This window comes from Dendrobates tinctorius, unplaced genomic scaffold, assembly GCF_039654945.1.
Source record: "Dendrobates tinctorius isolate UK_male_01 unplaced genomic scaffold, ASM3965494v1 ptg000034l, whole genome shotgun sequence".
In the NCBI taxonomy this organism is placed as follows: Eukaryota; Metazoa; Chordata; class Amphibia; order Anura; family Dendrobatidae; genus Dendrobates; species Dendrobates tinctorius.
This window is the reverse complement of record NW_027361702.1, coordinates 8,524,773-8,538,633: the sequence shown is the minus strand read 5'-3', so window position 1 is coordinate 8,538,633 and position 13,861 is coordinate 8,524,773. Positions and strand designations below refer to the sequence as shown.

General features: G+C 39.5%; 1 protein-coding gene across 1 annotated transcript in view; it reads right to left on the bottom strand.

Moving 5' to 3' along the window:
- The window catches only part of FRMPD3 (FERM and PDZ domain containing 3), a 382,662-nt gene that overhangs the window by 219,548 nt on the left and 149,253 nt on the right, over positions 1 to 13,861 (bottom strand). The gene's annotated exons all lie outside the window — the stretch shown is intronic.

Sequence of the window (13,861 nt, the reverse complement as noted above, 5' to 3'; positions counted from 1 at the left end):
GCACATATTTGAAGAATGTCTTCCGACTACAACTGAAAGAAATCTGTCAGCAGGATTTCACCCCAAAGTAATGCACTTGTAGTTTTATCCAAGACAAGTCCAGCAATACCTTTACATGGCCGTTCTGTCCATCCAACACTGAGAAATCAAAGTTTGAATTGACATGTAAATAAAGATGAAGAGCTATGGTAGATCTGAAGCCTCTGTCACTCCAGCTCTATTCTCTACTCGGCGCCAACTCATCCCTTTTGACTTTTTGATTGTCAACTCCTTTGCCTAAAGTTACTCAACATAGAGGTTGAAAATCAAGCAGGAGGAGATGACGCAGGGTGGGGAGTAGAACTGGAGTGACAGAGGATTAGATCTACCATAGCTCTTCAGCATCATGTCAATTGGAATGCTGATTTCTCAGTAGCGGAGAAACAGACTGGCTGTGTGATGGTATTGCTGGACTTGTCTTTGAGAGAGCTACATATAAATAGTTTGGGGGTTAAATCCTGCTGAGATATCACTTTTGAAGGTTTTTTAGACATCTTATATTTTGATTGGAATTCTTGCACTTTGTGGCTCTGAGCAGGATAATGTCCTTTGTCTTTGTAATGTAATAAGTACATTAGAACAGGTGGAGCTGCATCTGGGGTAGGAGGACACATTGGCATTCTATGTCCTCTCTCATTAGTGGCACTAGAGAAACTTTGCCTCTCAAATGTGTCTCCCAGCCATAATTCAAAATAATCAGATGGGTTTGCACCCTCATTTTTCTCTAGAAAGCCCACAAGTCTTTGTTTCAGGTAGTCTATTTTACAAATCATCTTGGCTAGCAATGTCACTGTGTTTTGGGTACTCCTCCATACATCTTGCTGTAGCAGTGGTAGTTGGTTCTGCAAAACACTGACTTGATGTTTTAGTGCAGTGGTTCTAACAAACACTATTTGTGGATGGCATGTTAATGCTGATTTTCACATCCTATACTTGTAGGCTTATAAAGGATAGAGCTTCATCCCATAGGCTACTAGACTCAAAAACATCTTTAATGTTGGGATCTGAATGTTCTGATAGGTGCGTGTGTCATAAATTAGCTAGAAACTCAATAACATCAATGATTGTCGATTATGCAGAGGAGGTACAGATTGGGTGCAAGTTTGTCTTCAACTGAATACTACCCTTACTCCCTCATGTCTTCTACACAAAGACATACAAAAAAGCTGGACTTTATTTCCTTTCTAACACGTCATAAGATTTTTGGCAGCTTTGATAAAAGCCGATAATAGTGCGGTCGGATTCCAAAATGTAAGCTCCTGAAATCCCACATTCCACTGCCAGTTATAGTTAATCTTGCTCTGGTTCTGTCCTGCGTTTTCTATCTTGATTAGCCTTTTTGTATTCTTGTCTGACCTAGCACCATACTATATATGTATATATATATATATATATATATATATATATATATATATATAAATATGTATACAGTGGGGCAAAAAAGTATTTAGTCAGTCAGCAATAGTGCAAGTTCCACCACTTAAAAAGATGAGAGGCGTCTGTAATTTACATCATAGGTAGACCTCAACTATGGGAGACAAACTGAGAAAAAAAAATCCAGAAAATCACATTGTCTGTTTTTTTTTCATTTTATTTGCATATTATGGTGGAAAATAAGTATTTGGTCAGAAACAAAATTTCATCTCAATACTTTGTGATATATCCTTTGTTGGTAATGACAGAGGTCAAACGTTTTCTGTAAGTCTTCACAAGGTTGCCACACACTGTTGTTGGTATGTTGGCCCATTCCTCCATGCAGATCTCCTCTAGAGCAGTGATGTTTTTGGCTTTTCGCTTGGCAACACGGACTTTCAACTCCCTCCAAAGGTTTTCTATAGGGTTGAGGTCTGGAGACTGGCTAGGCCACTCCAGGACCTTGAAATGCTTCTTACGAAGCCACTCCTTCGTTGCCCTGGCGGTGTGCTTTGGATCATTGTCATGTTGAAAGACCCAGCCACGTTTCATCTTCAATGCCCTTGCTGATGGAAGGAGGTTTGCACTCAAAATCTCACGATACATGGCCCCATTCATTCTTTCATGTACCCGGATCAGTCGTCCTGGCCCCTTTGCAGAGAAACAGCCCCAAAGCATGATGTTTCCACCACCATGCTTTACAGTAGGTATGGTGTTTGATGGATGCAACTCAGTATTCTTTTTCCTCCAAACACGACAAGTTGTGTTTCTACCAAACAGTTCCAGTTTGGTTTCATCAGACCATAGGACATTCTCCCAAAACTCCTCTAGATCATCCAAATGCTCTCTAGCAAACTTCAGACGGGCCCGGACATGTACAGGCTTCAGCTGTGGGACACGTCTGGCACTGCAGGATCTGAGTCCATGGTGGCGTAGTGTGTTACTTATGGTAGGCCTTGTTACATTGGTCCCAGCTCTCTGCAGTTCATTCACTAGGTCCCCCCGCGTGGTTCTGGGATTTTTGCTCACCGTTCTTGTGATCATTCTGACCCCACGGGGTGGGATTTTGCGTGGAGCACCAGATCGAGGGAGATTATCAGTGGTCTTGTATGTCTTCCATTTTCTAATTATTGCTCCCACAGTTGATTTCTTCACTCCAAGCTGGTTGGCTATTGCAGATTCAGTCTTCCCAGCCTGGTGCAGGGCTACAATTTTGTTTCTGGTGTCCTTTGACAGCTCTTTGGTCTTCACCATAGTGGAGTTTGGAGTCAGACTGTTTGAGGGTGTGCACAGGTGTCTTTTTATACTGATAACAAGTTTAAACCGGTGCAATTACTACAGGTAATGAGTGGAGGAAAGAGGAGACTCTTAAAGAAGAAGTTACAGGTCTGTGAGAGCCAGAAATCTTGATTGCTTGTTTCTGACCAAATACTTATTTTCCACCATAATATGCAAATAAAATGAAAAAAAAAACAGACAATGTGATTTTCTGGATTTTTTTTTCTCAGTTTGTCTCCCATAGTTGAGGTCTACCTATGATGTAAATTACAGACGCCTTTCATCTTTTTAAGTGGTGGAACTTGCACTATTGCTGACTGACTAAATACTTTTTTGCCCCACTGTATATACAGTATATATATATATATATATATATATAAATGTTTTTAAATCTTTTTATTGAATTTTATAATAAAACCAGGTTAAAGGTGAAAGTATGGGGGAGAAGGTGGGGGAGGGGAGAAGGTAAGAGGAAGAGGGAAAAAACTGGGTTCCGTAAAAACTCAAGAACCATATAACAATCACACATTGACATAAATTAATTACATGAACATAACCTTCATGTACAATATCATATTATTGTAAAAATGCCGATATAGAACGGAAGAGATAAGAAGGAAAGAGATGTTGCAGAAGCCTATAGTCATATGTATGAATATACAGGAGGACTAAGGAGTAAAAAATTTGTCATTCCAGACATTCCATTTTTTTTATATATTTCTTGATGCCTTCTGTATTTACTGCGAGTCTCCACTCCAAAGCGTTGTGTTGGCGGATAAGGTCTAGAATTATTTCAAAATTAGGTGGTTCCGATTTTTTCCACCAAAGTGCTAGTGTATTTTTAACCACCAAAAATATATGAATTATAATATACTTTACTTTAAGATCCACTCCTTTCATATCCAAGGAAAGGATGGAATTCTGTGGAGTAATCATAAAACTATCCACAAATGAACTAATGTATTGTGAAACCTTAGACCAAAGGGGTTTTATTCTAGGACTACCCCAAAGAATGTGATAGAGGTTTCCTTGGCAACCACAGTTCCTCCAGCACAGGGGGAGTAATCCGGGAGTGTATGTGCCAATCTAGTAGGCGTGTAGTACCATCTCGTAATCATCTTGAAGTACAATTCGTGTAAAGCTAACAAGACAGTTGATTTATATGTGGGTTTAGTAGCACTGTCCCAAGACTCAGCCCGCACAGTCACATTAAGGTCAGACTCCCATTTCCCCATGTAGATGTTTTTGGTATCCACATGATCATTGTTAAAGTGTCTCTATAAGTTGTTGAGACTCCATATATTCTTGTTTTTAACGTTGCACAGTAGTGACGAGAGAAGATCTAAGTTAATATGTTTACTGCTTAGTAATTTAAGGATTCTGTCCTTTAAAGTTATAAAAGGTATTAGTTCAGAGGAAGGAATTTTAAATTTAGATTTAATCTCGCTAAAAGAAAGGAAGTGAGATCCGATAAAAACGTCGCCTATTCGTTTGATGCCCATTTTAAACCAAGAGTCTGTTAGTGGAGGTTTAAAAATCTTAATTAGTAGATGCAGGGGGAACCTCAGAACTTGTTCGCTTCTATTTAAATTCTTCCTTGGGGATTTAACAAGCATCCTCCATGCTTGAATTATAGCTTTAAGAATGGGATGGGCAAGATCTCTAGGTGATTTATCAAGCAAAAAACTGAAAAAGGTATCTTGAGTAGAAGAAGGATCGATGATGTCCCTCTCCATTTGCAACCACCCTGGTTGTGACCTTCCATCAAACCAATACCAACTCTGTTTGATTAGTGAGGCTAAATAGTATGCCTGAACATTAGGTAGGCCCGCCCCTCCATTACCCCTGTGCTTGCAAAGAAAACCCCGAAGTATCCTGTCTTTCTTGCCGTTCCAAAAAAATGAGTTTATCATTCCTTGAATCTTGTCTATGAATTTAAATGAGAATATCAAGGAAATGGTTCTAAAGAGATAGAGAATTTTGGGAAGAATAAATGTTTTAATTGTTGTTATTCTCCCAAAGAGGGAGAGATCCGATTTGGTAAAATGGGAGATGTCAGTGGTGACAATTTTTAAGGTTTTGTCAAAATTAACTTTGACCATGTGTTTTAGTTTATTTGATATAGTTATTCCCTGACAAGTAATTCCATTGCCTTCCCAGGCATAATCTGTCTTGTCCTGCAATTGCTTTATTTCTTGATCACTCATATTAAAGATCAAATACTTCGACTTTTGTGAGTTCACTTTAAAATAAGTTATTATGGAAAAGGCATCCAACTCCAGCGAAAGAGCTCTGATTGAGCTTGCTGGGTTCAGTCGTGTGAGAAAAAGATCATCGGCAAAGAGGCCGATTTTATATTGGCGTGACTTCACCTGTATCCCAAAAATATCTGTATTTGCCCTTATCTTTTCTGCAAAAGGCTCCATTGCGAGGACAAACAACAAGGGGGACAACTGGCAACCTTGTCAAGTACCATTGGAAATGGTGAATGACTCAGACAGATAGTTGTTGGAGTATATTCTGGCCCCTGGTGCTGAGTATAAAGCAAATATGGTAGACAAGAATCTTTGGTCAAAGCCGAATTTTTCAAGTGTTGCTTGTATATATGACCAATTTAGCCTGTCAAAGGCTTTCTCGGCATCCAGGGTCAGAAATGTAGCTTGGGAGTCTGTTCTATTAATGTGGTTGATTAAATTGATCACCCTCCTAGTCCCATCCGATGCTTGGCGATCTTCGGTGAATCCGATTTGGTCGTTTGCTAATGAACGCGGGAGGATAGACCTTAGCCTGTCAGTCAAAATTTTGGAATAAATTTTAGAGTCGCTGCTGATTACGGAGATAGGGCGATAATTCTGAATCTTCTCAGAATCTCCCTTACCTTTCGGGATTAGAATGATGACCGATTCCTTCATTTCTTTGGAGAAGAAGCCTTGGGTCGCAGGCAGATTAAAGATAGAAGTTAAGTGTGGGGCTAGAATTTTGGAAAAGGACTTATAATAGTCATTAGAAAAGCCGTCTGGGCCCGGAGTTTTTTGACTTTTAAGTTTATTAATAGTATCAATTATTTCTTTATCTTTGAATGGGTAATTAAGGACTTCTAGGGAGTAATAGTTGGCAGATTTAGTTTTGACAAAAATGAATTTCTGGATTCTGAATCAATAGCCGATGTATTTAGGTCATTGTTTAAATTGCAAAGTTTGCGAAAAAATTCAGCAAATGATTGCACAATGTCTTTAGGGTGAGTCAAAACTTCACCAGAGGGAGCGATGATTTTAGAAATTCTTTTGGAAATATGTTCTTTTTTAATTTTGTCTAACATATTTTTGGTAGACTTGTTCAGTGAGGTGTACATCCTGAACTTAGAGGCTCTTATATCGGCGTCATATCCTTGAAGAATCTCAGTTTTAAGTTTCTGTCTCAACTCTAGAATTTCGGTTTGTAAGTTGGATGAGGGAGTCTGTAAATTATTTTGCTGTGACTCTTTTATATGAAATTGATTTTATAAGTCTGCAATTTTCTCCCTATTTTTCTTTTTGTATCTTGCATCTAATTGCATGAGAACTGCCTTATGTGCATTCCATAAGGTAAAACTGTTTGAGTCTTCTGACATGTCTTCTTTAAAGTAATCAGTTAGTAAGGTTTCTACTTCTTGTTTGAAATCTGGAATCTTGAATAACGAGTGGGGTTGAATCTCCATAAAGGGTCATGTCCTGGTGTAGGGCCTAACAGCAACTCCGCAAGCCCAGGGCTATGGTCCGAAATGTTGTTTTTTAGACATTTGATGCTTTTAAATTTGGGGAGAGTGAGAATGTTAGTCAAGATCAAGTCTATATGGGAGGACGTCTTGTGAACGTCAGAGTAGTGTGAGTACTCATGAGAAGAGGAATTGAGGCATCTAAAAATGTCATAAAATTCCCTCTCAATTAACCAATTCTTTAAAAACAGGAGCTTTAAAATGTACTGTGGATGAGGAGTCAATAGAGCTATCTGGAACAATGTTAAAATCTCCTAACCAGATAACATCTTTGATTTTGACTTTATCGACCTTTTTGTACAATTTGTTTAGGAAAGAAATGTGATTCTTGTTAGGAGCGCAGATGTTAGTTTTATTGTTCAGAGAACATGTCAAGATATAGAATCTACCTAAGTGATCTGTGACCTCTGTGACAAGCTGAAATGGGAGAGCGCTACTCACCATTGTGATGATCCCTGCTTTCTTAGATGAGTGCAAGGACTTAAAGATATGGGGGAATTTCCTGTGCTGGAAGACTGGGTGGTTCTCCTTTGCTAGTTTCACCTCCTGTAAACATACGACATCTGCATGGGAATGAATAATCTCCTTCCAAATAGTAAACCATTTATTCGAACTGTTAATACCTCTAACATTGTAAGGAATAATTTTCATTAGTAAATAATATGAAAAACAAGGAACAATACAATTAAACAGAAAAATTGACCAAACTGGAAAAAATTGGCCTGTTTAAAACTGGCCACTTTATTAAAAAAATGAATCTTAAAGATTCTCCTGGGGGACACCAAATGATTGGGTCTCACCTATGAGCAGGAAATAAAGAGAAATTTGTGGCAGAGATCCACCTAGACATTGAGTTTGAGGACATTATGTAAACCATGTTTTACTTGACAAAAGTAACAGAAATAAAGCGCAAATTCAACCCTTTTCTTTGAAGGCGGGTTCCTCTAGGAGGAGATTTATAAATCTTGTACCCTCCTAAGGAGAACAAATAGGACAATTCTTGCTGTTGTACCAAATCAATAACTTGATTGGGAAACCCCATCTTTATGGGATCTGCAGCTCTCTGAGTTTAGCCGTGGTGTCCCTAAAGCTTCTTTTCAAGTCCATGGTAGCCTTTGAAAAATCTGGGAACAGTTTAATATTTTTGAAAGGTTCAGGGAAGGTGCCCTTTTCCCTAATAGATTTCAGGATCTTTTCCTTTGTTTAAAAAAAAATGTATCCTAAGGATAACATCCCTAGGCTTATCCTGGGGTATCCCCTGAGGCCTTGGCAGACGGTGAATGTAATATCCACACGTTATGAAGAATTCAAGGTATTAAACTTTAGATATGTTTTATTCTTCGTCCTCCAGCACACAGCATAACAGTTGCATTACCATGCTACGCAGAAGTGAAACTGAAACTTCCCTTCTCATCCCTCTTGTCTCCACCCCCCAAGTCCCATAAGTCTGGCTTGCTTAAAGAGACAGATCTAATTATTATACATTACATCATCCCCTTTTTTTTTTTTTTTTTTTTACTATAAATAACCCATATTACTGATAAATGCAACAACATGAAAACGTCCAAAGAAATCAGGTGTCCGTTTAGTCTTATTTGTTCAATTCCAAAACCAGAAAAACAAACAAAAAAACAAACAAAACAAAACTGTAGTTACACTTCTTCAATAAGCCTCGATGGAGCTCTTCTCTCTCGTGTAGGATAACGTCTGGGCTCATTGAGAGGGTTCATTATTGATGGACCAGCTACCTCTTGTTGGTCCTCTCCACCATCGGATACCAAATCTTCCACCAAAGAGAGTTCATTGTCATCATTCTGCGGTATGATTTTAAAATATGAAGAATTTCGCGTTATGGAGTGTCCATCTCGTTCAGCTGTGATCATGCTGCCTTTCCTTTTAGTAACATGATATTTTGCAGGACCATATACAGGTGAGGTCTTGTTGGTTGGTCTTTGACGTACCACCACGACATCCCCTCTTTCGATGGCACTTGACTGTGTCCTTCGCCGTCTGTCTGCATAACGTTTCATGGCTTGTTTGTTGGAGAAATCTGTGGATCTCACTGAGGAGTCACTCGGTCGGGGATGGCTGGTCACATCAGGGAGACATATACGCAGGGTTCTGCTGAACATTAAATGAGCTGGAGCAGCATTAGTAGTGGAGTGTGGCGTATTGCGGTAATTACGCATGAATTTGTATAATGACTGTTTCAGTGGGATGTGCTCCAGACTCGCTGCCTTGATACGTTTCCCCAGAGTGCGCATAAAACGTTCCACAATTCCATTGGCTTGCGGCCAGCAAGGTGTGATTTTCCTGTGATTGAATCCCAAGTATTCAGAAAATTGTGTAAACACATGTCCATTGAATGGAGGTCCATTGTCTGTTTTGACCACTCTTGGAATACCATATGCCGAGAAAATGTCGTCCAGCTCTGGTATGACATTATTAGCAGATGTTGAAGAGATAAATGAAATGACAGGGTATCGAGAATATTCATCAATTGTTACGAGAATGTATTGGCCATTTGGCAATGGTCCATATATATCGACTGCCACTTCCTCCCAGACAGCAGTGGGTAACGGAGACATTTGTAATGGCTCTATGTTTGATGATGGAGTGATTAATTGACAAGTAGAACAGCGTCTAATCTTTTCTTCCACCAAGTGATCCATATTTGGGAACCACACTTTTTCTCTGAGTAACTTCTTTGTGCCAACAATTCCTAAATGACCTTCATGTGCTATCTGTATGACTAAGTTACGCAAAGTCTTAGGTACAACTAGTTTGGTACCTCGAAGAATGAGGTGTTCTTCAGTGACTGATAATTCCTCACGTACGTTTGAGAATAGTTTTAACTCTTTCAGATCAATCTCAGAATCAGGAAATTTTTCCTTTTGAATTTCATGCCACCTTCGATTTTGGATGATTTGTATTAGGGCACAGAGTGTCTTGTCTTTTGTTGTTTCATTTATAAATTGATCAAGAGAAAGTGCTTTTGGCACGGCATGATCTGTAACAAAACGTAGGTATTCTTCAATAGAGGAATGCACAGGTATATCATCATTAGTAGGATGTCTTGAAAGATAATCAGATGGATTGCTGTATTTTCCAGGTTTGTGAACAATTTTATAGTTGTAGTCCTGTAGATGTAGGCCCCATCGTTCAATTCGTGCAGGCATTTTAGCTCTGGGATTTCCAAAAATTGTAAGAAGTGCTTGATGATCTGTGACAATAGTGAAGGGAGCTCCATAGAGAAATAAGTGAAAGTGTTCACATCCCCAGACAACTGCCAAGCTTTCTTTTTCAGGTTGAGAATATTTTCTTTCAGTGTTTGCTAAGCTCTTACTTGCATAAGAAATGATGTGAGGATTTTGATTGTTATCCTTGTACTGCGCTAGAATAGCACCCAGTCCCACGGGACTGGCGTCCACAATCAGTTCAGTTCGAAGAGCTGGATCAAAATAAGCCATAGTGGTCGTCGAGCAGAGTTCATTTTTAATTGTTTCAAAAGAGGCCTGACAGTCTTGAGACCATTGAAAAATACAACTTTGTTTTGTAAGTTCCCGTAGTGGATTGCTGATTGTTGAAAAATTCGGAATATATCTAGCACAGTAACTTGCCATTCCAAGGAAAGAACGCACTTCACTGGCATCCTGTGGAATTGAGGCTGTTCTGATAGCTTCCACTTTCTTGGGGTCTGGTTGTACTCCTTTTGCCGAGAAGATGTGACCATAGAATTCTAATGAACCCTTGTCAAACTCGCACTTCTCTTTGTTTAAAGTGAGTCCAGCAGAAAGCAGACATTCGAAGATAGCATATAGAGCACGATTATGCTCAGCTTGAGTTTTACCAAAAACCAATATGTCATCACTGTAATTAAAGGCATTTGGGATGTGTTGAATGACACTCCTTATTGCATCCTGAAAAATTTCTGCTGCTGAGCAGACTCCAAAAGTCAATCTTTTGTATCTTCTGAAGCCCACATGGGTGGAAAATGTGGTCAAGTATCGGGACTCTGGACTCAGTTCTAATTGATGATATCCCTTATTGAGGTCGAGCTTTGAGAAGACGGTGGCTCCATTTAATAAATGAATAATGTCATCAATCGTAGGTGAGATATGTCTTTCCCTCTGGATAGCGGTGTTGGGCAGGCGCATGTCAACACACAGTCTCACTTGATCAGGAGTCTTTGGTTTTGGAACTACCACAAGTGGAGAGACCCACGGAGTGGGACCAGTAACAGTTTCAATAACGTCCTCATCCATGAGCAATTGGAGTTCCTTTTCTACCTTCTGTCTCATGTGAAATGGAATACGCCTGTGAGGCTGGGCTACTGGACGAACATTGTCATCCACATGAAGGTGTACTTGAGAGTCCTTTAGTTTTCCCAAACCACTAAATAGGGAGGGAAAGCTGTTCACCATAGTTTGTACATCCATATCCGCAGGGTCATTTATGGTATGAATAATCTGGATGAGCCCTAGCTCCAAGGCAGTGTGATAGCTGAGAAGACAGCCTCCCGATCCTTGTAATGTGTGGAAAGTGGTTTTCTGCCTGTTTTCTTTATATCTAATTTCAGCATCAAATTGTCCCATTATAGCTAGAGGTGTTTTAGATCCATAAGGAAAGATTTTAGTCTGCACTTGTTGTAAGACTGGCCTTGTTTTCAATTGTTTATATGTAGTGCCATCTATGATATCCACTGAAGCTCCTGTATCTATTGTAAAGGTAATGTCAGTGTTGCAGATTGAGAGTGTAACACAGGGAGACTGTACTGAACCAGTGACAGAGGTAATGAACACATAGTTCTCAGTCGCAGACATTTCTTCTGTGTCCTGATTTATCACTTTTACATCTGCAGATTTTATCATAGGCAGCGGAGGCTTGTAGTGCGCTGATTTGCAAACAGCTGCAAAATGATTCCCTTTTCCACATTTACTGCAGGTTTGTCCCATAGCTGGACATTTGTTCTGGTGGTGAGGGAAATCCTGTCCACATCTATAACATTTCTTCTGTTTCTGGGCTTGTTTGTCTGGTAAATTTTTCTGTTTGAGATTATGCACATGTAATTTATCCCCATTCTCCATTACGGTAGCCTGATGATCTGCTATTTCTATAGCACGGGCCATTTTGAGCAAATCATGTAGAGAGATATCCTGCTGCAGAGCCTTACGCCTTAGGTTATTAGACGAGCAGGTGACAATTATTTGAGTTAGGATTTCATCATCTACATCTGTAAAGGCACATCCATGTGCTAACTCTTTCAGCCGTGTGACATAAGTGTCTATGGACTCTTCTGGAAGCTGCTTGGCAATCCTGAATTTATATCTTTCATATCTGATGTTCTGTTTGGGGTTGAAGTAACCAGTGAGAGCTTTAGTGCAGTTGCTGTATGTGTCTGTTTCTGCTGCAGGTAACGTACTGTATATGTCATAGACTCCTGTGCCTGCACAATGCAGGAGCAAAGCTCTCTTTCTTTTTTCCTCCTTTATGTCCATGGCTTCTAGGAAATTCTCAAATCTGTTTAGCCATTTTCTCCAGTTATGGGAGAGATTAATGACATCAGTCATATCAAACTGTGGGAATGTGTGCAAGTAGTCAGCCATGATAGAGTCTCTCAGTGGTGCTGGCGTGTGAAGCGGTAAAATATAGTCCGTACTCACAGCAGTAGGTGATTATATCCCATCCTCGTCGCCAGTTGTAATATCCACACGTTATGAAGAATTCAAGGTATTAAACTTTGGATATGTTTTATTCTTCGTCCTCCAGCACACAGCATAACAGTTGCATTACCATGCTACGCAGAAGTGAAACTGAAACTTCCCTTCTCATCCCTCTTGTCTCCACCCCCCAAGTCCCATAAGTCTGGCTTGCTTAAAGAGACAGATCTAATTATTATACATTACAGTTAATGCAACCTATGTTTAGTTCTAGATCAGAAAGAGTAGGGATTAGTTTTTTAACAAATTCTTAGAGAAACCTAGGAGGTCATTTTGTTGAATAGACTCAAGAATGCCTCTTATTTTAAGGTTATTTCTCCAGTGACGATCCTCAAGATTGGTTATTTTACTCTTAAGAGACACAACTTCAGCCTGGAGGGTAGCATTTTGTTTAGAAAGACATGAGGTGCTCCTTTCTATGTTAGTGAGTCTCTTCTCATGTTTTCCAAATTTCAGATTGAAATGATTACAGATTTCTTGCAAAGTTTTGTTTTGTATCTCAAATCCTATTCTCATAGCATCACTAAAGGATTTAAAAAGAGTAGCTGGGAAACCTTCAGTAGCTTGTTTATTTGAGTTAATGTATTCATCTAGATTGATTGAGGGCAAAGGGATGTTCAATACAGAAGGAGTCTCTGCATGGTCTTTTTTAAATCTTTTCCTGTCAGGGCTGTTGTTGGGGGAAAAATCCTCGGAAGTAGTGTCAGAGTCATCTATAGAAGGGTCTGTTTTGGTCTCCCGGTTATCAGGGCCCTTTCTCTTGGAGGAACTGGAGGTACCATTTCCTCTGATTTGGGGATGTTTAAATCTAATGATTTGGACACCCCTTTAGCGTTTCCCTTTAAGGAGGAAATGCTGGTTGGCAGATTGGCTGATGAAGATATTTGACTGGTTCCCCTTTTTGTAACGTTACTATAGGGAGGGATGAATGATTGTTTTGCATGCAGGATATTTTGTTCCTCTCTCCTATGGGGGATCTGGATTTCGTGGGACTGAGCAAGTTAGGTATATCCTCAATGGATTTTGAACGGGCACTATGATGTTTAAAGTGCTGCCTCCTCCCTGACGAATCCATTTTGTTTCAGTGATATTCTAGCAAGTGAATAAATAACACATGTGTAACAAAAATACCAATAATACGAGATAGTATCACCAGGAATACCGAGGGACACTGGAGAGGAATCATTATAGACAAGTATTAATGCAGAAAAGCTTTCCACCATTTAAAGTATAGGCAGTATCTACTGTTCAGACCAAAGTAACCTAGAAAGAAGAGAGTTGCAGCAAACACATCTAAAATATTATTTAAGGAGACAACGCACAGATACATACAATTAAGTTCCAGACCAAACACAATGTTGCTATACCAATAAAGCCAACGGACTTCTGATTTGAGGAATTTAATTAGAGAACCCTGTTGAAATTATAAGGGAAATTGTTCTTTGTAACATAGAGGGCTGACTCCATTCCTATGGTTGAAGTGGACCAGGATATTGGTAGTGGTAGCTGCAGCTTGTATAACAAAGATTACTCTCGATCCTCTTCCAGCCATGATGCTGAGTGCACAAGTGTGAGAGTCAAAGAACAAGAGCAATGTTTCTATAGTCTTGGAGGGACCCTATACTGTTGAATAGGTAAAAACCTTTGGCTTTGAATC